Source organism: Urocitellus parryii, chromosome 6 (assembly GCF_045843805.1).
Source record: "Urocitellus parryii isolate mUroPar1 chromosome 6, mUroPar1.hap1, whole genome shotgun sequence".
In the NCBI taxonomy this organism is placed as follows: Eukaryota; Metazoa; Chordata; class Mammalia; order Rodentia; family Sciuridae; genus Urocitellus; species Urocitellus parryii.
The window spans coordinates 75,817,977-75,842,665 of record NC_135536.1 but is presented as its reverse complement, the minus strand read 5'-3'; the positions used below and the strand labels follow the sequence as shown (position 1 = coordinate 75,842,665).

Sequence of the window (24,689 nt, the reverse complement as noted above, 5' to 3'; positions counted from 1 at the left end):
GGTTAGGTCCTCAGCACCACATACAAACAAAGATGTTGTGTCCGCCAAAAACTAAAAAATAAATATTAAAAAAATTCTCTCTCTCTCTCTCACTCTATCTTTAAAGAAAAAAAAAAATCAAGGATAAAAAGCCTCTTCATTTGCCCTCTGATTTGTATATGAAGAATTAAAAACCTATTCTACATTCATCATTAAGATGCCCTTAAGCTTTAACAGTTTGAGGCTGTCAACCTCAAAATTTATTTACTTTTGGACTGCTAATCCTGCCACAATTTGCATGGGAAAGAATGACAGAAGGGATTCTTCAGAACCCTTCGATTTGCAAATTAGAATTTTGAATCTCAGCTTCCAAGTAGCAGAACCAAGACTAGGACCCAAATCTACTAGGATATCGAATACCTTTATAGCTTCCGGTCTACCCACGAGTATTAATAAACTTGTCATGTTTGTTGCTGAACCCTGGCATTACTGCCATTCTGGCTAGCCTGGTGGTTGGACTTCTTGCGCCCCAGTTGCTTCTCTCCACCAGTTGGCGGCCAGGAGAAGCTTCTCCCTGTTCTTTCCCCTTTCCCTGCAGAGCTCTCCCAGGCTCCGGCAGGGGGCGCTAGCACCATCTGGTTGCAAGGCCCCTCCCCCGGCCAACCGTCGATTGGGCCGGCGCGTGACGTCACGCCGTTTTAGCCAAACAAATGGGTTTCGGGGCGAGCGTTGGGCTCCGCCGCGCCGCGCTGGGTGCTCTGTCTGCCTCAGCTGTGGGGAGCGAGCCAGGCCTGCTGCCGCCTCTTCATCGGGCTGGTGCAGCCCCGGGCCAGGCCCCGGCCGGGGCAGGAGCACAGGTGGGCCGGGGCCGAGTGGAGTGGGGCGCGAGGGGCAACACGGCCCGGGCCGGCGGCCACCGTGGCCGCTCCCCGCCCCCTCCCGCCGCCCGCCGGCACTCCCGGGGCGCGGGGCGGGTGGGGGCGGGGGCACCGCCTGTGGGTCCCGGGCTCGCGGCGCCCGGCGCGACCCTGGAAGGACCCGTGGCCCGCGCCTCCTCCGGGGCGCCCTCTACCCGCGTGCGGGCCCTCTGAGGGTCGTGCTGGCCGGCGGGCGGGAGCAGGGTCCCGGGCCCCTGGAGCGGGATCGGGCCGTGTACAGACACCCGACCTGCGCTCCACCTTTGGGCAGTGAGGAAGTGGGGTCGCATCACCCGGTCGCGCCCGCCTGGGCTCGGCCACTCTGCCCTTACTTGCCTCAGCGCAGGTGAGCTGGCGCTTATCTTTAACCTTCCTCGGGGACCGGGCAGGACCCAGGCACGGATGGTTCCTTGGCCCCTCCGGGCTGGCGCAGGGCAACTGCAGTTCCGCGCCAGTGGACGATGAAGTCATAGTGCCTGTAGGTCCGCGTCTCTGTGACGTCAGGGGTTTGCAGAGAGGAGCCGTGATGTCATAGCAGGCCCTGAGAGGGATCGTTAGCTGGCGGGAGGGCCAGGAGGATCCATGGGGGAGAAAAAGGAAGTTCGGTCTTCTGTCAACGCGTGGAATCGCAGTGGATTTGAATCGAAAGTTGCCAGATATCAGCGTTTTCCAGTTTTAATGTAATAGTTGTCAACTGCTTAAACTTCAGTTCAAACACTAATTTTTACTACAGTTGAGAGATACATTTGATGGAGAAAAATCTAAATTAGGGTAGGAGGGTTTTGGCGGGGAAGAGAGGACGTTGGGGTTTTCAATATAAGTGATTTTCAGAAAATTAAAACTCATAGTTTGATGGTTGGTGATTGGAACTGCTGAAAAAAATAGAGCCAGTTGGAGTTTGTCTTACTTTTTTGGCTAGATATCTGCTTGTTAGCATTTTTGTTAAGGAATGTTTAGGAGGAAGGAGAGCTGATCTTAAATGATCTTTTTGTATAGTAAAGAAGGGAACTTTGAATTAATCCGACATTCTTCTTAAGTAATAATCACCAGAGAATTTAATTTATCCAGCTTGTCCCTGTGTATCCCCCATCCCATCAATTATGGATAATTGAAGGTTTTCTATGGTTATAACTCAGCAACAGCCTTTTTCTTGCGTTCTTACTAATACTGGGTTATAACTTAATAACATATCCCAGGACTGCTTGTCTGAGCAGGTAACCAAAATTTTGTCAGTAGTGCTTTCAAATATGAAATTACAAAGCTTTGAAACAAGTGATTTGTTTTGCCTATTAATGTGTTTATTCCATAGTTTTCAAAAGAGGTCAGACTGCAACAGGATCTAGTCATTTGCCCTACTGGCCCTCTTCAGATGTTCCAGCTTATCAATACTTTTTATCATTTCCTTTGTCTGTAGAATCATGTAAATAGAATCTAGTTTCAAAAGTAGCCAACTTGAAATTGAAGCATAATTACAATTAGTTTTCAGCAGGAAGCTTTGGTAGGAGTCCTTAATCCTTCCTCACTGACCTTGACTTGTAATAGATTTTGTTTTATTTTTTCCAACACTTCCTGCTCTCCATTTGCTCTTTAAAGCAAATGAAACATTATCTCTGGATTTTTGCATCAATATGTTGCTGGAAGTTATATCATGCCTATTAATGAAGAAAATAAAAGCAAAATTGTCTCTATTAATTGCTATTGGATTTTTTTGGACGAAGTACTGGGGATTGAACTGAGGTCTCCTGCAAGAAGCACCCATCCCTGAACTATGCCCCCAATCCCTTACAATTGGATTTGATGGGACATTCATAAGACATGGCTTTCCAATAAATCCTGTTTTGATTTTCATCACAACTTTGGGAATTTGACTTTGTTGTGGGTAATACTGAAAATTGTTAATTCTTTTTTTTTTCCTTTTAAGAAATTAGGAATTGTATGGTGACAATGTTAAGTGAAGGTCCTAAAGATACACTTTGAGCCTTTGGAACTTCAAAGACTTATAGGCATCTGAATTAACACAAAGCAGTTGATAAGGGGGTGTTAATCAGCCTACCCCTTTAAGATGAAAGGATGATCACAAGGTGTTGATGGAATGAAGGAGGTACAAAAAGGAACACCTGCATTAGTCTTTAACAGGTAATAGCCTTCTGGGGCAGGCTACATGGCTCTGTTGTGTCCCTAGTATAAATGGTAAGGGATGGAAATCAAACTAAATGTGAGTTTTAAAACAATTGATGATAATGTACTATAGCTATTCCTTGGTAGTGCATTTTCCTCCTCTCTTTTGCTTAGCAATTATGATGTTTTTGTTTTTCCTTATGGAACATGTAATAGATGGAGGATAAAGTGTATTCTGATGTGACTGAGGAGCAATGACAGGTTTAAAAAAAGCCAGCTTATGTGTATCTTTGTATAATAAGTCATAACTCTTATGAAACATTTTTTATAGTCTGTTTCTACTTTTGGCAGGATGTTTTTCACCCACGCTTTGCAGATTTGGGTCTAGAAAGCAGTTTTTACTTTTCATAAATGGTTATATGGAAGTTAGAGATTGGGCTTAAAAATTATTTTAAGACATTTTGTCATCTTATTCACAGCATTTGAAAGGAATAAATAAGTCATTATTGATATGGCATTTTTCTGATGGATAAAAGCAAATGTAATGAAGAATGAGGGTGCTATATTTTAGAAATTCTTTAAAATATATTTATTGGGTCAATTATTAACAATAGAATTTTATTTCTTATATTTTATACTTTATTTTTTAAATTTGTTTGAGTTTAATTCTGCAGTTTTTATATTCTAGTAGAGTATAAACTTGTTTTAATATTTGTTGATGAAAGAACATACTTGAGAAGACATCATTTGGTATTACCTTCCAAAATTTGCAGCTGTTTAGAACCAGATACTTAGGGGAAGCTACTATGGTATAATGAATGCCTTCCTTGTTAGGTCATGTGTGACAAAGGCAAAATTCAGCAAGTGCATGATCTGCAGTCCTTTGGAAGCAACAACAGAAAAGAGCACATGAGCTCCAAATGCATTTGGGTCATTTGGAAATTGAATTCCTGTCAATTCTTATCTTCACCAAATTTATCTTCTCCCCTTTAGTTCATGCTTATGGTGTTTTGAAGCTGATGAACCTACTGGTATTATCCAGGAGACCATTAATAATTAAAATGTAGGTTTTTTTCCCCCCAGTGTTAGTTAAAAGAACTTATCAGCCTTTCACTTCCAGCTCCATCCTCTAATTAGTACTCTACAGAAAAGACTGTAGATCTTTCCTTAAATATTCAATTTCAGAAAACCAGCTTGTACATTTTCTTCTCTTAGCACAATGTATGTGTAAATGTGAAACTAAGCACCCATTATAATTGTGATTATAATATTATAAAGCATGAATTTCCTTCATCCAGAAAACATTTTTGATGTCTTTGGGTCAAGGACTATGACATGGATGAAATTAGTTTCCTCCAGGGTCTGCTGCAAGAATCCTTGATATTGTTGTAGAGGACCTTGAGAATGAAAGGCTAGAATCTGGACAAAAGGACGAACAATGTTCGTCCTTTGGTTAGATGAAGAAACATCTAACCAAACCAGGTTGGCTAGATGTTTCTTCATATAAAGGTCAGTTTAAGGGGGGGGGTGTTAGAAACTCAGATAAAATATGAAATAGATTATCATGGTTCAAAACAAGCAAAGGGCCTTGATTCTACAGATTTGCATTGTCCTAGAATGAGTAAAGCTTAGCTAGTAGTACTTCGTTTGAGGCAAGACTAAGTACTCAAGACCACTAGTCTTTGTATGCAGTCCTAAAGTTAGAGATAGAGAGAAGCAACAAATATCTGTTCAGTTCTTTCCACTCTCAGGCACACACATATCTTCTTTTTCTTTAAAGTGAATCCATTTCACTTATAAACTTGGAGAATACATGAGCCTCTCAGTCTTCATTTGTAGTCTCTGCTTTCTTTTCCTGGAATTTTATAGTGAATAAAATTTTATGTAAAAGTATTGTATATTGAGTACTTAAATACTTGCCATCTAGATTCCGTAATTCATATTTTGCTATATTTGCTTTACCATCTATATGCCTATCTATCCATTTATCAGCGAATCTATGTGTTTAAAGGACCTACTTTGCTAACAAATTTGGATGGTAACTATGCTAAGTCTTAAAAATAGAAAAAAATGAACACAAGAGGCAGGGCCTTTAAGAGGTGATGGTAACAGTGTCCTTACAAAAGAGGCTTGAGAGAACCCTTTGCTCCTTCTACCATGCAAGGACACAGGAAGCTTACAGGAAGAAAGCATTATCTATAAGGAATGATTCTGGATCTGTAGCCACATTGATCTTGAACTTCACAGCCTCCAAAACACTGAGCAACAGTTTTCTGTTTATAAATTACCCAGTGTAAGGTACTTTAGTATAGCATCCTGAATGGATGAAGACAAAAATTGGTACCTACATGTAGGATGCTGCTATAACAGATAATTAAAAATGTGGACATGGCTTGGAACTGAGTAATGAATAGAAGCCAGGAGAGTTTTGGGGTATATTGCTATGAAGGGAACCTTAAGGATGATTTTCTGGTGAGGGTTCAAAAGACAGCTATAGAGAAAGCCTGAAATTAGAGATTACCTAAATTGTAGTGAACAGACTGTTGGTAGAAGTATATCTGTAAAGGCCATTCTGATTATGCCTCAGATATTGGGAATAACATGTTGAAAACTAGAGGAAAGACAATTCTTATAAAGAATTTGCTTGAATTGTGTTCATGTCTGTGTGCTTTATGGAAGTAGAACTTCAGAGGAATGAAATAGATATTTGGCAGGAGAAATACAAAGTGTTGGGTGCATACAGCTTCTTTGGACTACTTACAATAAAATGAGAGATGAGAAGATCAAGCTAAAGACAGATTTATAATAAAAAGGGGTGGAGAACTTAAAAGATGCGGCAAATTCTCAACCTGTCCTTGTTGTAAATAATGAAAGTATGTTCAGAAGAGAGTGCCCAGGGTGTGGCCAGGTAAACTTTGGTTAAGGAGATTAGTATGGGTATTTGGAAGCCATGTGCCTATTTATCAATATAGTAACCCTGAAGGCATGTCAGGTCTTTAGGGCTGCCCTGCCTATTGCTGGGGCTTTGGCGGCAGAATGATTTAAAGCCTCTACTCCCTGTATTCCAGCATATCATTCTTTGGCTGTCCTAGCTGTGGCTCCTGTGCACTGATGGGTATGCTACTGACCACTGTGGCCACCTTTCTGGAGGTCACAGATTGTAAAGTTTGTGTGATGCTATTTATTCCAAGGCAGAGTGCATGAACTGTGTTGGGGGCATTGCTACCTCCACCTAGATTTCAGAGGATGCTCTGGAGAACTTTGGCACCCAGGAAGAGAACTGTCACAAGACTGAAGCCATCAGAAAGCTGCCACTAGGGAAAATGTCCAGTGGAGCCATGGGACAGGGATGCCCTCAAGACCCTTGAAGAGCTAGTCCAGTATGGGAGAGATGTAGGCACCTTACTTCCAACTGGTGGAGAGCTGCAGCATGCATCGTACTCAGCAAAGCCATGAGAGCAAAGTTATCTGGAACCTTGGGGGCCCAGCACAGTGTGTCTGGAAGGCAGGACATCAAGTCAGAGGAGATTATTTTGGAGCCTTAAGATTTAATGTTTGTCCTTTTGGGTTTAGGATTTGGTGAGACCTGTTATCTTTGTTTTCTGCTTTCTCCTTTTGGAATTGTGCCTGACCCACCATTGTATTTTGGAAGCAGACTTGATTTCACAGACTTATGACTGAAGAGAAATCTGCCTTAGGATAAATCACACTTCTGGTTTTCACTTGTATGTGATTCAGGTGAGACTCTGGACTTTAGATTTTTGAGTTGCTGGAATAAGATGTTTGTTTGGGGCTGTTTGGAAGAATTGAATGTGTGTGTGTGTGTGTTTACCATTGAGACCATTTAAAAAATTTTTTTTTAGTTGTTGATGGACCTTTATTTAATTTATTTATTTGTATGTGGTGCTGAGAATTGAACCCAGTGCCTCACACATGTGAGGCAAGTGCTCTACCACAGCCACAACCCCAGCCCAGAGTGGAATGTATTTTGCATGTGAGAAGGGCATGAATTTTGAGTGACCAGGAGTGGAATGCTATGTTCCGAATGTTTGTGTCCCCTTCCCCACAACTTATGTAGAAACCTAATTTTCAATGTAATAATGTAAGAGGTGGTACTTCAGATATGCTTAGGGCTTGAGTATGGAACCCCTGTGAATAGGAATAGTGCCATAACTGAGGCAAATGGAATCCTTTGACCTTTCTATCCTAAGAGGATGCAGCAGTAAGAAAGCTCCATTTAAGAGGAATGGGCCCTCACCAGACACTGAATTTGCCAGTGCATTTGACCTTGGACTTAACTTTCAGAACTGTGAGAAATTTCTGTTTATAAATTACCCAGTCTCGTTTTTTTTCTTGTGGTGGGGATTGTGGATTGGGATTGAATTTAGGGGCACTTTACCATTGAACTACCTCCCCAACCCTTTGGTTTTATACTTTGAGACAGGTTTTATACTTTGATAAGTTGCTGAGGCTGGCCTCAAACTTGGGATCCTCCTACTTCAGCATCCCCAGTCACTGGAATTATAGGCTTGCCCACCATGACTGGCTGAAGATATTTTTATATAACAGCCATCAGACTATGCCAGGCTTTTACTTAAGGATCCAGAGAAGATTTGATATAAAATCTGTCTAAGACTATCTAAAGCTGTGTTCTTGGCCCATTGTTGCATTTTATAATCCAACCCTTATTGTTTATTCTTCTCAATTACCATTCTGTCCAGCTTATGCCTACATCTATATTCACAGTTAACCAGTCACTAAATTTTTAGTGATTCTTTTATTTGGGTTTATTTTTTCCTGTTTAATCTCCGTGCTGATGCCCTCATTCTACAGTATGGAGTGTATGAGATAGTTCATTGAATTGCAAAAAGAAAAAATTAAAATTTCTACTTTTAATTTCTTTTGGCATTTTTATGTACATTTTATACTGTATATTAGGACTTATGCATCACATTTATAAATACATAAACGAGAACACATTCATCATGAGAGTGAGAGTGTCAGAAAAGTTGAGATAACAATAGAGAGCAGTACTTTCCAATAGAAATCAATGGGAGTCATATGTATAATTAAAAAATTTATAGCTGGGCATGGTGGCACACTCCTGTAATCTCAGTGGCTTGGGAGGCTGAGGTAGGAGGATCACAAGTTCAAAGCCAGCCTCAGCAAATGCAAGGCACTAAACAACTCAGTGAGACCCTGTCTCCAAATAAAATACAAAATGTGGCTCAGTGGTTGAGTGCCCAAGTTCAATCTCCAGTACTGAAAAAAGAAAAAAAAAATTCTAGTTAGCCATCATTAAAAGAAAAAGAGTGGAAAAAATGTATAGGTGTATATATTTGCAGTGCTGGGTTTGAATCCAGGCCTTGTGCTTGGTGGGCAAGTGCTCTTCCACTGAGCTACATTCTCTAGCCTGAGTGAAAATAATTTAAATTATGTTATTTAACACAGTATATCCCAAATGTTATGATTTCAGTATAATCAATATAAAAAATATCAGAGTAGTTTATGATCCTTTTGTCATATGAAGTCTTTGAAATCTGAAGTACATTTTATATTAAACAACTCAGTTTAGGTGAGTGATATTTTAGGTCTCAAACCACATGTTGATTAGCTCTTGTATTGGAAGCGTATGTCTAGACCAATGATCTGAATTTAAAGTTCTGTAATTGTTTCTGTTTTTCATAATTCCATTGTTTACTCTCTTCAGTCTGTGTTCACAGATGCTAATTGGACAAAAATTCTGGGATAATGTTTCTCTCTCTCTCTCTCTCTCTCTCTCTCTCTCTCTCTCTCTTTCTTTTTTTTTTGGTAATGGGGATTGAACTCAGGGGCACTGAACCACTGAGCCACATGCCCAGCCCTATTTTGTATTTTATTTAGAGACCAGGGTCTCACTGAGTTGCTCAGAGCCTTGCTTTTGTTGAGGCTGGGTTTGAACTCATGATCCTCCTTCCTCAGCCTCCTGAGCCGCTGGGATTACAGGCCTGCACCACCATGCCCAGAAATATTACTGTCTTAAACAAGAACCTGCTCTAGGTTTTTATGGCATGCTTAAAAATCTCATTTAAGACTTCATGCTGTGTGCCATGGAGCGTGCCTGTAATCACAGTGGCCAAAGCAGGAAGATTGCAAGTTTGGTGCCAGCCTTAGCAAACCAGTGATGCTCTAAGCAACTTAGTGAGACCCTGTCTCAAAATACAAAATAAAAAAGTCTGGGGATGTAGTGACTGCGGAGAAGGATCCTCAAGTTCAAGTCCTGCCTCAGCAACTTACTTAGCAAGACCCTGCGTGACAATAAAAAAAAGCGGGGGTGGGGTGGTGGACTTGGGGATATAGCTCAGAGGTAGAATGTCCTGCCTCTAGTCCCTAGTATCACAATACTAAAGTGTTCATTTGGTTTTTTAAAAAATGAATTTTGTTTGTAGAATTGTTTATTTGAAGTTGTAAAATCACCTTTGGAACTATAGAAGGGAATTATTGATGAACTGGAGTTTCTGAAGATGAAATGAGTTTTGATAAGTATATCTCAAAAAGTACATTTGTTGTATTGTCTGAGAACAGTTGAGTTGGACTTGTTTCCAAAGTAGGACAAGATATCTTATTTCAAGTTCAGTCATCAGGATTATTCTCTGGAGGTTCTCAGTATTTTCACAGTCCCCAGTCACTTTAGCTGTAGGAAGTAGGTTTCTGTAATTCAAAGTTGTCATCTTTCCTAGATGAAGAGCTCTTCCATAGTGATACTTTAGCCCTTTGGGGTACTATTACAGAGAACTAATCAGAATGTATCTTGAAAATAAGTCTAAAGAGGATAGGAGAGATTTTGACTTTAAGGAAGCATTATTTTCAATATTTTGTCTACATTTTATTTAGTGTGATAACAATTAGCTTGAATTTGTGGAATTTATTTCTTAGAAAAAGCACAGTGTATGTTTCTTGCTCATGTCAACATTATGCTGAGTACATTAACTTGTCACTTTTTTCCTAGTACAGTTTTTATAAATCTTAATTTTCTTTGACAAATAGCACTCTAAAAACTTATTTTTTTATTACTGTTTTTTAAAGTCAAAATATTAATTTTATTGAAGAGTTCAATTTTTTTTAAATTAGCTGGTAAGAGGTTGTAACTTTTCCTCAAATTAAAATGTAATTTTATATTCTAGTTACACATATATTTTTAAAGATTGTATAGTATAAAATATTTTTATACTTAAAATTCGCAGTACTGAATTTCACCGCGTAATTGTCAACACTGTGTAATTGTTGCACCACTTTTTTTTTTTTTGGTCCAAAAATTGGTTTGTAACCTTTTATCATGTAATTGTTGCATGATATAATTCTGTTTGTCACACCTTTAAAAGGTAAACAGAGGAGGAGTGTATTCACCAGTGGCACATGGATGGATACACAGTTGTTTTCCTGCACATTGTGAACCAGGAGCCTAGAATTCTTAGTGTTCATGCCTGGTTAGTATATTTCTGAAAACCAACTTATGTGGTATATGTTTAGAGTGCTGCAGTAGTAATGGAAAAGAAATAATGAGTAATGCGAAGGACAGCACACCAGACAACAAAACCAGTGATAGCGCAGAATCTTCAGACGAAAAATTAAATTTTGTTAAATCCATACTTGGCAATGCCGCAATAAATTTTCTGACTGTAATGCACAAATCAGCAACTAATGTGTGAACTAGCTGCGACCCCCCGAAAAACTGATTGCTAAACTGTCATGACTGTGTCGAATTGAAATATTCAGTTTTAACATATATTCACAAGTATCCATGCATTCTAATCTTACACCAAAGATAGTAATAAGTGATTTTTAAAGTAATTCTGGCACAGTTTTAAAAAAAATACAATGGTTGTACCCCATTTTTTAACCAAATATTTGGCATAAAATCTGTGACTATTATATGGTAAAATACAGCATAAAATATTTAGAAACTATATTTTTAACAACGTGGTCTCAAAATTTAAGTAAAACTTAATGCTTTCTTTTGTTTGTTTTTAGTACTGGGAATTGAACCCAGGGATGCTCTACTACTGACCTATAATTCCCTCCCTCTTTATTTTTTGAGAGTCTTGCTAAATTATTGAGGCTAGCCTCAAACTTGCAATCCTCCTCCTCCTGAGCGGTGGAATTATAGTCGTGCACCACTGTGCTTGGCTTCAGTGAAAAGATAAGCCAGGTTACTGTTTTATTTCTTGAATGTAAAAGATGAATTATTTTACATTTTCTTCATTTGATTTGGCCATTTAGTCTGCATTATGAAAGATTTCGGTTACCTAGAGTTTTGCTATATAAGTTACTAAAAAAAGTCACCTCAGTTCTTAACTGAAGTTGTTTTATTTTGTAAATCTTTACCTTGCCTTATCTTTCTTGAAATTTAATTGTCATGTTTTAAAATGTAGAGAACAAAGAGGTGTAAAGCTAAATAATACTCCTTCACAAACAATTCTTAGCCCATTTTTTCTTTTTCAAATCGATAACTTAGTAGAAATTAGAAAATCTTTTTTCCTTCCCGATTTTTTTTTTTTTTAAGTGAGCAACTTCCTACGTTTCTACTTGGCTGTTAGTCTTATTGGTTCATTAAAGTGACAGTGAAGATTCAATATAAATTCGATTTAATGTTCTTGGCAGATGTAAACTTAAATTTTTGTCTCTCTCAGGAGAAAACCATGTTAACACTTCATTAGTAAACCTCAGTGTAGTCAGATTTTGTTAAAAAATTTACCATTTTTATTGTATGAAAGGATCAAAGCTTAGTTTTATTTCCCTGTTCATTATATGTTAATGTATGTCTACTTTGAACCTACCACATTTGAATATCCCTTTATTCTATGTTGCAGAAACTGTTTTATAGAATAACACTGTATCAGAAAGTGTATTCTTTACTTCAAGAACACTTACTTTGAAAAGGCTGATGATTATGTCTGTGTCTAGGACTATTCCAGAAGCCCTGAACAAAATTTCCACACAGGTCACCAAGTCTAAGAATTTTCTTCCCCTTGCTGGGTGTGTGGCACAGTCCTGTAATCCTAGAAGCTAAGGAAGTTGAGGCAGGAGGATTGGAAGCTTAAAGCCAGCCCTAGCAACTTGATGAGGTCCAAGCAACTCAGGGAGATCCTGTTTCAAAATAAAATATAAAAAGGGCTGGGGATGTGGCTTAGTGTTAAGCACCCTTGGGTTCAATCCCAGGTGTACACACCCACACTCACACTGACACGTCAATTATTTTTTCTTTTCCTCTCTATCATCTAGCATGACAGGACTTCTAGCATATTAAGCAAGCTCTCTACCACTGAACTACACTCCTAGTGTTGGCTACTAAAGGGGATTTTGTTTGACACTTTTGAACCCTGTTAGAAACAATTTGATGTTTTTTTTGTTTTGATGTGTTTTGTTTTGCTCTGCTGGGGATCCAATTCAGGGCCTCATACATGCTAAGCAAGGGCTCTTACCACCAAACTATATCCTCATCCCAGCAGCTTGATATATATGCTACAATTAGCCAGAAAGGATAAATGTCACCTTTATGAGTTTAAATGTATGTATTTATTGCTTAAGAGGTTATTTGTAATTGGAATGCATCAATAAGATGCCCAGAGGTTTCCACTGTCTGATCGAGACGGTCATTTCTAGCATTTGTGCCAGAAAATGGGGCTTGCTGGGGGTGGTAGCTCTGTGGTAAAGCATGTACTTAGCTTGCAGGAGGCCTTGGGTTAATCTTCAGTATCACAAAAATGGCAACAAAAAAGAAAAATGCAAATTTTATGGATATTTCTAAGGTAAAGGAAAATTATTTTATACAATGTAATTATCATATAGAAATAAGAACAGGAAAATGGAATATAAAATTATATATACCAGTCATAGCTATTCAAAAATAGGTTGATTTAAATGATGTAATTAAGAATGGTCTAGTTAAATTTCAAGTTAACTATTTTGTTTATGCCATGAAAAAGGTAATAGAGTTTAGACATATTTTAAAGAAAACAAAGGAAGGTCAGTATGATACATTTTTCAGATAATCACTTTGTTTCAGTCTCTAATCTGATTCACAGGATTTACAAATGTTCCTATTTTTAACTCTTTAGAATCTGTGCTCCTCTAAGAAAGAACCTTTTGTATGCTTCCTTTAGCAGATTGGAGAAAAGGCTTGTTGGCTTTTTTTTTTTTTTAATTAGTTGCTTTTGTTTCTTAAACACTATAAGCAGATAATGATAAATTAAATATGTATTATATATTTACAGTGGCAAAACAGCCCCAGTGCTTCCTTCCTTCTCCTTTTGGTTCCTTTTCTTGCTCTTTTCCTTCAAAAATATAGAATTTTCAACACTTTATTTTTTTGTCATTTTCATGATAGCTAGTGATTCTTGGTAATTAGCTGAGTGTGGGATCATCTTGAAATCATGGTCTAAAGAATATTTTGGGGGGGGGTAAGTAATGTGTTTATTACATGGTTCAAAACACAAAAGGTAGCAGGGTGTGGTTGTGAATACCTGTAATTCCAGCTATTCATAAAGCTGAGGCAGGAGTATGAAAGTTGAAGGCAACTCTGGGCAATTTATACAATTTTAAAAGGCGGCAGTGGGATGAGGGAGTATGTAGTTCAGTAGTAAGAGTGCTTACCTACCATGCAAGAAGCTCTGGGTTCAACGAACCCTACCACTGTAAAAGAAAACCCCAAATCAAAAAAACAAAGCAAACACATAAGGTGCAAAGTTCTCTCTCTCTCTTTTTTTTTCCTTCAGTGTTTTGGGCGTGCTTTTCCATTCTCTGGAAGCAACCGATGTTATTGATTTCTTGATTATTCTTCCAGTATATATTCTAGTCTCCATTTAATTTTTTTTTTCCTGACATGTTTTATTTCCATTTCTCCTGTTGGCTCCCCTGAGAGTGTCAGTAGATCTTCTTGTAAGCATTTAGCCTGTCCTGGCCTATGCTCAGATTAGGGTCTGGCTGGGTGGACAGTAACTGACAGAGCAGATAATGGAGTGCTCTGGGTGTTTATGGTTGAGGGTTTGGTGTCACTGTGGCCCATAGCCATGGAATGCCTGATTGGGGCCTTCAGTCCAGGAGGCTCTAAGACTTGTCTTCATCCTCAGGATTTCTTGTCCTCATCCTTGTCTTGACCTTATCCTTGACTGCTTGCCCTTACCCTTAAAAAAAAAAAAAATGTGTGTGTGTGTGTGTGTGTGTGTGTCTATGTATTGCAGCGTGCTCTACATACTGTTATCTTGCCTTTTTTTACTTAATAGATTTTTGTCATTACATTTACATATTGCTATATAAAGAGGGTATCTGTGAGACAGCCTAAAGTAATAGTGGCTTATTAAATAACAGAAAAGTGTTTCTCCTGTAAAAGATAGGAATATGCATTAGTGTTGGTATAGCACTCATCGCTGTGATCTTTTTCTCACTCTCTTTAAATTGAGGCATAATGAGCCCAGTAAAATGCACATATAGTAAATGGATGGTTCAGTGAGTTTTGGCAATTTTATGTACATACCCATGTAAAAATGGCACAGTCAATATATAGAGAGATCCATTCTGTCCTCCTTTCTCACTATCACTTTCCCGCTTATCTGGGATCTTTCTATACTTTTGTAGAACAAGTATTGCCCTGATCTAGCTGGATCTCCAGCTACTGTACCCTTTCCAAGCAGCAGAATGGAAGAAGGGCAGAGGTTACATGTCAGCCTTTTAAAAGGAAGGCTTCTAGAAGTTGCCATTTGACGGCACTTGGATTTGACGGCACTTGGAGTTATATTTATTAGCTATTATTTAGTGTTACAACCACATCTCAAAGGGAGGCTGGGAAATGCAGTCTTCAGTGTTGTTTTTTTCTATTACAAACAATGCTACAATGAACAACCTTGTTTCTGTGTTATTTTGTGGAATGAATTCCTGAAATTAAATACTGGGTTAGAGTATTTGTATAAAAGTATACCTACTTTTTCCAAATCCTTGTTGACAGTGTTTTATATTGTCAATTTCATTGCCTGATAGGACGTTGAGGTAGAGAGAGAATATACTTCTACCCTAATGTACTGATAATTCCTTAAAAACATGGACTCACAGTTAGCTCAAGTAATGCAATGTCAGGAGTTTGCATTTTATTTAGATCACTCCTAAGAGGAAATTGATGGTTAAGGGAAACAGAGAAACCTTCTGCTTACAAATACTTCACAATAAACTGACAGGAAGACAAGAAGAGTAATATTTTTAAAGAATTATCTTTTTTTTCTTTTTCTTTTTGTACTGAAGATTAAACCAAGGAGTGCTTAACCACTGAACCACATCCCCAGCCCTTTCTATTTATTTTTGAGATAGGGTCTTGCTAATTTGCTGAGGCTGGCTTTGAACTTGTGAAGCTAGAGTTGCTGGGATTAAGGCCTGTCCACCATGCCTGGCAGGAATTGTTATCTTAATTCAAAAGCAAAGTAAATTGAGCATGGTGGTATACCTTAATCCCAGCTACTGGGAAGTTGAAGCAGGAAGTAACACTTGGCCCAAGATTTTGAGGCTCTCTAGCATAGTGATACCCCATATCAAAACACACAAGAAATGAAACAAAACAAGAATTTAGGGCATAAGGCTAATTTAGCATTTTTTCCTTCTTATACTCTTGTTTTTTCTAATGTACATTCCTTAGCATGTAGAAATGTTTCTTCAACTTTTTTTTTTTTTTTGGTGCTGGGAATTGAACCCAGGGCTTCAACACATGCTAGACAAGCGCTCTACTACTGAGCCACACCCCCAGTCCTCATAATAATTTTCTGTGCTAATACCATGTAATATTATGAGCTATATTTCCTTTTGAAATTGGAAATGAAAGCCTTATAAAAAGGGCTGTAATTCCAACACTTAGGTGGCTGAGATGGAAGGATGGGCTTGAGCCCAGGAGTTTAAGACCAACTTGGGCAACTTAGTGAGACCTTGTTTCAAAAAAAGAAAAAGGTGGTTTTTCTTATACAACAATATTTGGAGGCCTTGGAGAACAGAAACCTCTTACTTAGCTTCCATGGCACATGGCATGGCACCTTGTATAGGGCATATGCATTAATTCTGTCTTCTCTCATTGGACTGGATTTTGGGAATTGATGGAAAAATGATTAGAATTCTAGTACCAAAGTTTTGATCTTTCGCAGTGGGAGAGGAGTTAGATATTAATATGCCATTATTAGTATTTTTGAAAGTGTCATTTCTGTAGTAAAGAAACTTAAAAGTTCTTCACCTATGATGAGATACTTAGAAATACTTCCACTAGGTTATCATCCTTCCTATCTGGAGATCAAATTCTGTAAATGTCTACTTTTTTTTCCCCCTCCAGGGGAAGAGGAATATATTGATAAGAAATGAATAGCAATTGCTGGTATTTTAAATAAATTTATTCTTTTTAGTTATATATGACAGAATGTATTTTGACATGTTATACATAAAGGGAGTATAACTTCCCATTCTTGTGCTGTGAGAAGTTTTACGCGATGTGGAGTTACACTAGTTGTGTACTCATATTTATTTTATTTAATTGAGTATACTGTTGTTTGTTAATATTGTTATAAAAATATTTCTTTCAGAAATATTGTGTTTTGACAATTTTAGATTAATAAAAGTTAAATATATTGAAGTACAGAGAAATGTTAACCCAAATGTTAACATTTTATCAACTTTGATAAAATGTTTATCTCTTCTCTTTCTCTTCTTTATCCCTTCTCTTTCTTTTCTTTATCTCTTTCTTTCTTTCTAGTAAATATAATTATAGGTATATAACAAAGTTTCTTTTTTCTGAACCATTTGTAAGTTGCAGGCATGTTGTTTTTCATTGCTGAATATTTGTATTCCTAAAAGCAAGGAGTTATCTTACATACAGTGTAAAGACCAAAATTTAAAAAATGGTTCATTATAAATATCTAATCTACAAATATGATTCAGAGTGTACTCATATATGAAAAGGAAAGTTATGTCCAGTTCATTCTACTGTCTTTCTATTCACATCTCCTTTCCCTTCCCTTCATTTCCCTTTGTCTAATCTAATGAATTTCTATTCTCCTCCCCCTTTTTGTGTGTTAGCATCCATACATTAGAGCATTTTGCCTTTGGTTTTTTTAGGATTGGCTTATTTCACTTAGCATAATAGTCTCCAGTTCTATTTACTGGCAAGTGCCACAATTCCATTCTTTATAGCTGAGTCATAATCCATTGTGTATATATATACCACATTTTCTTTATCCATTCATCTGTTTAAGGGCACCTAGGTTAGTTATGAATTGAGCTTCTACGAACATTGGTGTCACCACAGTATGCTGATTTTAAGTCTTTTGGGTATATACTGGGTCAAATGGTGGATCCATTCCAAGTTTTCTGAGGAATCTTCATACAACTTTCCAGAGTGGTTTCACCAGTTTATAGTCCCACCGATTACTGATATTTTTGCTTGGTAATGTTTGCATTGTTATTTGTATTGACTGTTTGTTCCTTGTGCTTAGAATGTTATTCTCTTAGATGAATTTTCATACCTATCTTCTGACCTATTTAGAATCTTTTCTCATATAGTATCTTCTCAAGGAGGTCAGTGCTGACCACCCTATTTAAAATTGCAACTGCTTTTCTTTCTGGTATTTCTAACCTCCCTTATGTCTCACCTTCCTTAAATATTACATTCAGCAGAAAGGTAAGTTATAACTGTATAGCTTTATAGGAAGTATAATTTAGAGGACAAGTAGAGGATTGACAATGGGAAAGGTTTTGTTAATCTGTTTTTACCCCTTAGCAGTTAACCACTTGAAATATATTCTACACCATTTACTTATTATGACTATTATTTATTGTGTCTCATTATCAGAATGTTAATCCTTGAGAACTTTTGTCTATTTGTCTTCTCTATTTCAAGCGCCTTATAGATGCTGAGAAAATATTTTGTCTCATGAGTAAAGATAGAAAAGAATATTACCATGAGAAAGCTATAAAATAGGTAACATTTTAAATATATTAAAAAAAGGATAAAATGTATATAAAAATGTATATATACACAAACACACATGTAGTTTTTGGTACCAGGGATTGGACTCAGGGGCCCTTAACCACTGAGCCACATCCCTAGCCCTTTGCTATATTTAATTTAGAGACAGTGTCTCACTGAGTTGCTTAGGGCCTAAATATTAGATTCAGCAGGAAAGCAAAATTTACAATCCTGTAGCTGTATAGAAATTTTAATAGGGGAATAGAGAGGAAGACAGTGAGTAGATTCTGCTATTTTGGATTTTTAGGAGAAACTTCCTTATAATTTTATATAATAGTATTAATGGGGATAGTTTTCCTCTGCCTCCACATAAAATAATTTCAATTTTAAATTCTGATTAGCATATTCTGTCTTTTAATGTTTTTTGAAAATTAGCAACTTGTCTATTTTTTAATAATAGGGCAAATTTACAAGAAATAAAAATATTTACCATAAAATATTTCTGTTCTAAGGAGTGTCAGAATATACTTGGTTATCTCCAATGTAAAACTAGTTTTAAAACAATGGTTGATTAGGGGCATATATTAGAATCTGCAATTGCAGGAAATTATGTGTAAGGATATCAACATTATTTAAGTACTTTTCTTGGTTCTTCTACCCAATTTTAGTGTAGGAAAATATTGTAAATAAAAGTTTTTTCTTGTTTTTTAGTGCTGGGGATTGAATCCAGTGCCTTGTTCATGCTAGGCAATACACTCTACCACTGCATACACCTGCAACCCCTTCTTTCTATTTTTAAACTGCTATGTTAGTGTGGCTGGGACTAGAAATTTCCCAGGGATTTGTTTTGGTCTCTTTTCATCTGAGTACCCAGTGGGCCCTATTAATCTGAAGACTTTTATATCTATTAACTTGTTCCTCTATTGTTACTTATTTTGTTATTTTTAGATATATGATAGTAGAGTATATGTTGATGTACTATACATATATGGAGTATAACTTATTCTGGATCCCATTCTTGGGGTTGTACATGATGTGGAGTTTCATTGGTCATGTATTCATGTTCAGTATGAACATATGAAAATTATGTGTGATTCATTCTACTGTCTTTCTTATTCCCATCCTCTTTTCCCTTCCCTTCATTCCCCTTTGTCTAATCCAATGAACTTCTATTTTCCTCCCCCCCTTATTGTGTTAGCATCCACATGTCAGAACATTCAGCCTTTGGTGTTTGGATATTGGCTTATTTCACTTGGCATGATGAGCTCCAGTTTCATCTATTTACCGGCAAATGCCATAATTTCATTATTTATTGCTGAGTAATATTCCTTTGTGTATATATAACCCATTTTCTTTATCAATTCATCTGTTGTAGGACACCTACGATGGTTCCATAGCTTGGCTACTGTGAATTGAGCTATTATAAATATTGATGTGGCTGTGCCACTATAGTATGCTGATTATAAATCCTTTGGGTATATACCAAGGAGTGGGATAACTGGGTCAAATGGTGGTTCCATTCAAAGTTTTCTGATAAATCTCCATACTGCTTTCAAAAATGAATGCTTCACAGATTTTTGTGTCATCCTTGTGCAGGGGCCATGTTAATCTTCTCTGTATCATTCCAGTGTTAGTATATGTGCTGCCAAAGTGAGCACCTGTTTCTCTTTTATTTCTGGAAATTCATATTCCTTTTAAAACTTCTTCCTTTTAGTTAATTATTTTTGGTGGGGGAAGGGTTGTTGTTCATTTGGGGATCCTGTTTGGCAAATTCTGATGACCCCCCCCCCCCAAGTTTATGCTGTGTCTCCTTTTGATACTTTTTTGACTCTTTTTTTGGTCTAAAGTAGAAAAAAAAGGGCTGGGGATGTGGCTCAAGCGGTAGCGCGCTCGCCTGCCATGCGTGCGACCCGGGTTCGATCCTCAGCACCACATACCAACAAAGATGTTGTGTCCGCTGAGAACCAAAAAAAATAAATAAATAAATATTAAAAATTCTCTCTCTCTCTCTCTCCTCTCTCACTCTCTCTTTAAAAAAAAAAAAAATGAAAGGGACTGAGGATGTAGCTCAGTGGTAGACCACCCTGGGATTCACTTCCCAGTACCCCACCTTAAAGTAGAAAAAAATAATTTAAATTTATAATTTAATTAATATAGAGTATTTATATTATTGTCTTAATAACTGTAAACCTTACACTGTTTTAGAAATTTTCTGAGACCCTTATTCATTTTTTCTTTTTTTTATGGCATTTTGTCTATATTCTGGATGAGCTATCCCAGATGTTTCTAAGCATCTTGATTTTCCTTTTAGGGGGATTTTAATAAGTTCTGTTTTATAATTTTTATTTCCTCCTTTCTCTCATTTTCCTTTTTATTTCCTATCTCTTTCTTTTATAGATGGTGATTTTGACTTAGCCAGTCAAATTAAATGTCTGTTTCCTAGGCAGAATCCATTAACTGATACACTCTGTTAGGGTAAACAATTAGGGAGGGGCCTGTATTATTCCTAATAGATGGAGCTAATGTTATAATAGCTGAGTCAGTTCTCTTAGAACTGTTTGATTTCTTTAAAGAAGGCCCAGTTGTATTTTTAAATAATGTAAACAAAATGTAAATCTCAAAGATAACTAAGATTTTGAAGATTAATTATCCTGTCTAGAAATGTTCATATAAGTCATCTTCTGTGTATTAGAAAGAAAAGTTTTAGGGTAAAGAGTAGTATAGCAGGGCTGGGATTGTGGCTCAAGCGGTAGTGCGCTTGCCTGGCATGCGTGTGGCCTGGGTTCGATCCTCAGCACCACATACAAACAAAGATGTTGTGTCCGCCAAAAAAACTAAAAAATAAATATTAAAATTCTCTAAAAGAGTTAAAAAAAAAAAGTAGTATAGCAGAGAAGAGCCAGATGTTGGAGTCAGACTGCTTGGGTTCATTTTTGGTTCTGCCACTTACCAGTTAGTGCGCTAAGTTACTAACAAATTTTCTCTTCTATAATATTTGGACAATAATAATGCCCACCTATTAGGGTTATTATAAGGGTTTAGTATGCTCTCATATAAGATATTAATTTGCCTTTTCTCTCTACTAGTAACAGTTGGGTGAGTTAGGATTTAATGGTGAGCCTATAGCAGAAATTCTGGTAGGATTTGGAAATTTTAGATTGTATTTGTCTTTAAAAATCTCAAAGAATACTTAATATTTTATATGAATCATTGAAATGTGGAGCTATATGTATATGCAAATGTTGTTAAAAGGATTTGTAAAACTCTCTACTTGTTCCCAGAGAAAGGATCATACTAAAGATAGTTTAATCATGTTTATAATCCTAGCAACTGGAGAGGCTGAAGCAAGAGGTTCACAAGTTTGAGGCCAGTTTCAGCATCTTAGCCAGACCCTGTCTTAAAATAAATTGGGGCCCGGATATAGGTTTGTGTTAGAGACCCCTAGGTTCAATCCCCAGTAGTGGTGTGTGTGGAATCTTGGAGCACAGCCAGAAAACTGGGAATGAAAAAATACTATTTTCATGCCTAGAAACTCTATGTACAATTAGAATCATATGTACTCAGGATGCCAGGAAAGCTTTATTCCCATACAAAACACCCACTGACAGTCTACTTCTTGGATTTCAGGAATGTTTAAAGTTTCTCTATAAATTGATGTCTGAGACAAGACTAGCTAGAGGAAATAATTCCCTTCTCAAAACAGGTTTTTTTTTTTTTTTTTTTTTGCTTTGAGTTTATTTCTATTGTGATGAAACTTTTCTTACCATACCTGACACTATTTGTAAAACTCAGAGTTAAATGATTAAAAGTCTTATGTAACTTTGTGTGGTGGTGCACGTCTCTAATCCCAGCAACTCAGGAGGCTGAGGCAGGATGATTGCAAGTTCCAGGCCAGCCTCAGCACTATAAGGAGACCCTGAGCATCTTAGCAAGACCCTGTCTTAAAATTAAAAGTAAAAAGAATTGGGGATGTATGACGAAGTGTGTTCAATTCACAGTATAAAAAAGAAAAAAAATCTTATGTAGTTGTTCATATCAGCTCCTTACCCCCACCTGACCCTATTTGATCCCAGGGATTTAAGTTTAGATTATTTCTCTTTTCCCCACTCTTACATAGTAGAATCCTTGAAGTCTTTTATTGTTACTGGTCATCCCTTTAAAAAAATTAAACACTGCCAGGGATGTAGCTTGGTGGTAGAGTGCTTGCTTGGCATGTGCAAGGTTTGATCCTGACATTGTAAACATACAAACTTCATTGAAAAATGGAAGCATAAGCAAAATAGGGAGCTCCTATGTATTTACCAGTTAGTTTTTTTTTTTTTGTGTGTGTGTGTGTGTAAATTATCTTTTTTTCCCCTTGCATTTTAAAAATGTTTTGTAGTTGTAGTTGGACACAATGCCTTTATATTATTTATTTTTATATGGTGCTGAGGATCAAACCCAGTACTTTACATGTGCTAAGTAAGCTCTCTACCACTGAGCTACAACCCCAGTCCCACAAGTTAATTTTAACTGGCACCAACCTTTGCCTTACTGGTTTGTTCCATGTCTTCATATTTAAAAAAAAATTACAAAGCAAATTCTAGTTATCATGTCATTAATATGTTCTTAAAAAATCCCCCCATAAGCACAATGCCATTAAACCACCTAACAAACCTAATAGATTGATCTGATGGCTGATTTGTTTTTAGTATCATCAAATTCCTTTGTTACCTAAAACCCTGATATATTCAAGTTTGTAGTATCATTTTTAAATGACCACCTTATGTATATTACAAATATTTGTATTTTACAAATGCATAATATGTTATGGAAAATATTAACCAAAAAGTACATGGAATCCATGTAATAAACTCTTCTACCTATCACTCATCTTAACAACAATCGTCAAACCACCACATTATGTGGGGAGGAGAAATTACCAACTCATGCCCAGTTTTCTTTCATCTGTTCCCCTCACACTTCCCTCTCCTGTGTATTTTCAAGGGAATCTCAGAGCAGATACTATATCATTTGGAGACAAGATAAAGGATTTTTTAAAACATATATATATATATATATATACACACACACACACACACACACACACACACACACGTATACATACACACACACACACACAGTCATGATAGTATTAATCACCCCTCCATTCCTTCATATTATCAACTATCCAGTGTTCTAATTTCCAGTTGTTTCAGATGTCATTGTTTTTGGTGATTTGAATCAAGATCTGTATAATGAGGTCTCTACCTTGCAGTTGGTTGGTAATGATCTTTAAGTACCTGTTAGTCTATAGAGTTTCACTTAACTACTTCTTTTTTTTTTCCCCTGCAGTTTTTGTTTTATTTAAAGAACCAGGCTTGGGCGAGGGAGCCTGAGAAGAATGGAAGAATTTTGGATTGGGCAAAGGGGAGGGGAAAGGGAAAGGGGCATGAGGGGTAGGTAAGATGGTGGAATGAGATAGACATCATTACTCTAGGTACGTGTGTGATTGCACAAATGGTAAGACTCTGCATTGTGGACAACCAGAGAAATGAAAAGTTGTACTCCATTTGTGTACAATGAAACGAAATGCATTCTGCTGTCATGTATAACTAGAAAAAAAAAAAAAAAAGAACCAGGCTTTATTTGTCTTTCAGTGTTCTCAGAGTTTGGATTTTAATGATTACATTCCTGTGGTGTAGTGCATCATGTTTTTATGTACTTTGTATTTTCTGTAAATTAGTGACTGAATGTCACTTTAGGATATATAATGTATACACATGGTAAAAATTTAAAATGGTTCAAAAAGCTGTACATTGAAAAGCCTTTGGAACCTTCCCCAGAAGCAACTATTATGTCTAGAATGATATGTTTTTATTAAGCTGTTAAGTCTCCATAGAACATACAAATATATTCTTTTAATTCTGAAGATACAAAGGGAGTTCTTTTGTAAATTTTAGAATTTGATTTAAATAATATAAAAGCATATGGAACAGTCGTTCGGGTTTTGGTAAAACAGAATTTATAAGATGAGATAATAGTTAATTAGATGTTATAAACCAGATTTCTTGGCACAGCAGTGCACTACTCTTTACACAATTACAATAGGTAAAGCAATTCTATTAAGGGAACATTTTCAAAGAATCTTCTTTACTAACATTATACAGTATCTAGTATTGTTTTATTTTCTTAAATATGAAGATAGTGATAGTATAAATGAGAGCAATATTTGTATCTATGGCCTTTGGCTGGTTTTGAATAAGAAAGTACATAGCACAGTACCAATTGTGGAAGAGACATTTGAATGTTAGTTTTCTCTTCTGTAAACATGGTCATAATTGTGAAATTCTTTTCTCTTCAGTAGAAAGTTTAAATAGAAGGCTTAAGGAACCCTGTCCATAGGTTGGGGGGTCAAAGACAAGTCAGTGAGCCAGGGTTTACAATTTGAATCACTTTATCATGACAGGTTTTAGAACACAAGAAAGATGTTGTGAACTCAACAGGTTCAGACAAGTGATGTAAGTGTTGGGGTCAGAAACCATGTTTACAAGGCCACAGTACTGCCTGAGAAGAAATGTGCACTCAGAAGAATGAGCCTGGGTGCAAAGGTAGAGAAAGTTAAAGTTAGTTTCAATTTCCCTGTTATTTATAAGGCTCCTGTGGCCTAGTGTAAAGAATTGTTTCAGTACACCCACTAGAAATCCCTTGCTATTCTGGTTCTCTTATAA

General features: G+C 37.0%; 1 protein-coding gene and 1 non-coding gene across 2 annotated transcripts in view; one reads left to right on the top strand and one right to left on the bottom strand.

Annotated features, from left to right (window-relative positions):
- The first annotated feature begins 708 nt into the window (after positions 1–708).
- Fbxo34 (F-box protein 34) overlaps positions 709–24,689 on the top strand; it is a 73,791-nt gene continuing 49,810 nt past the window's right edge. Inside the window, exon 1 of the mRNA XM_026384125.2 lies at positions 709–836. The gene's annotated coding sequence lies outside the window, so the exon portion shown is untranslated. The remainder of the gene's footprint in view (positions 837–24,689) is intronic.
- LOC113179517 (U6 spliceosomal RNA) lies at positions 19,534–19,637 on the bottom strand. Its single transcript, XR_003300354.1, has one exon. It is a non-coding gene; the product is annotated as a U6 spliceosomal RNA (small nuclear RNA).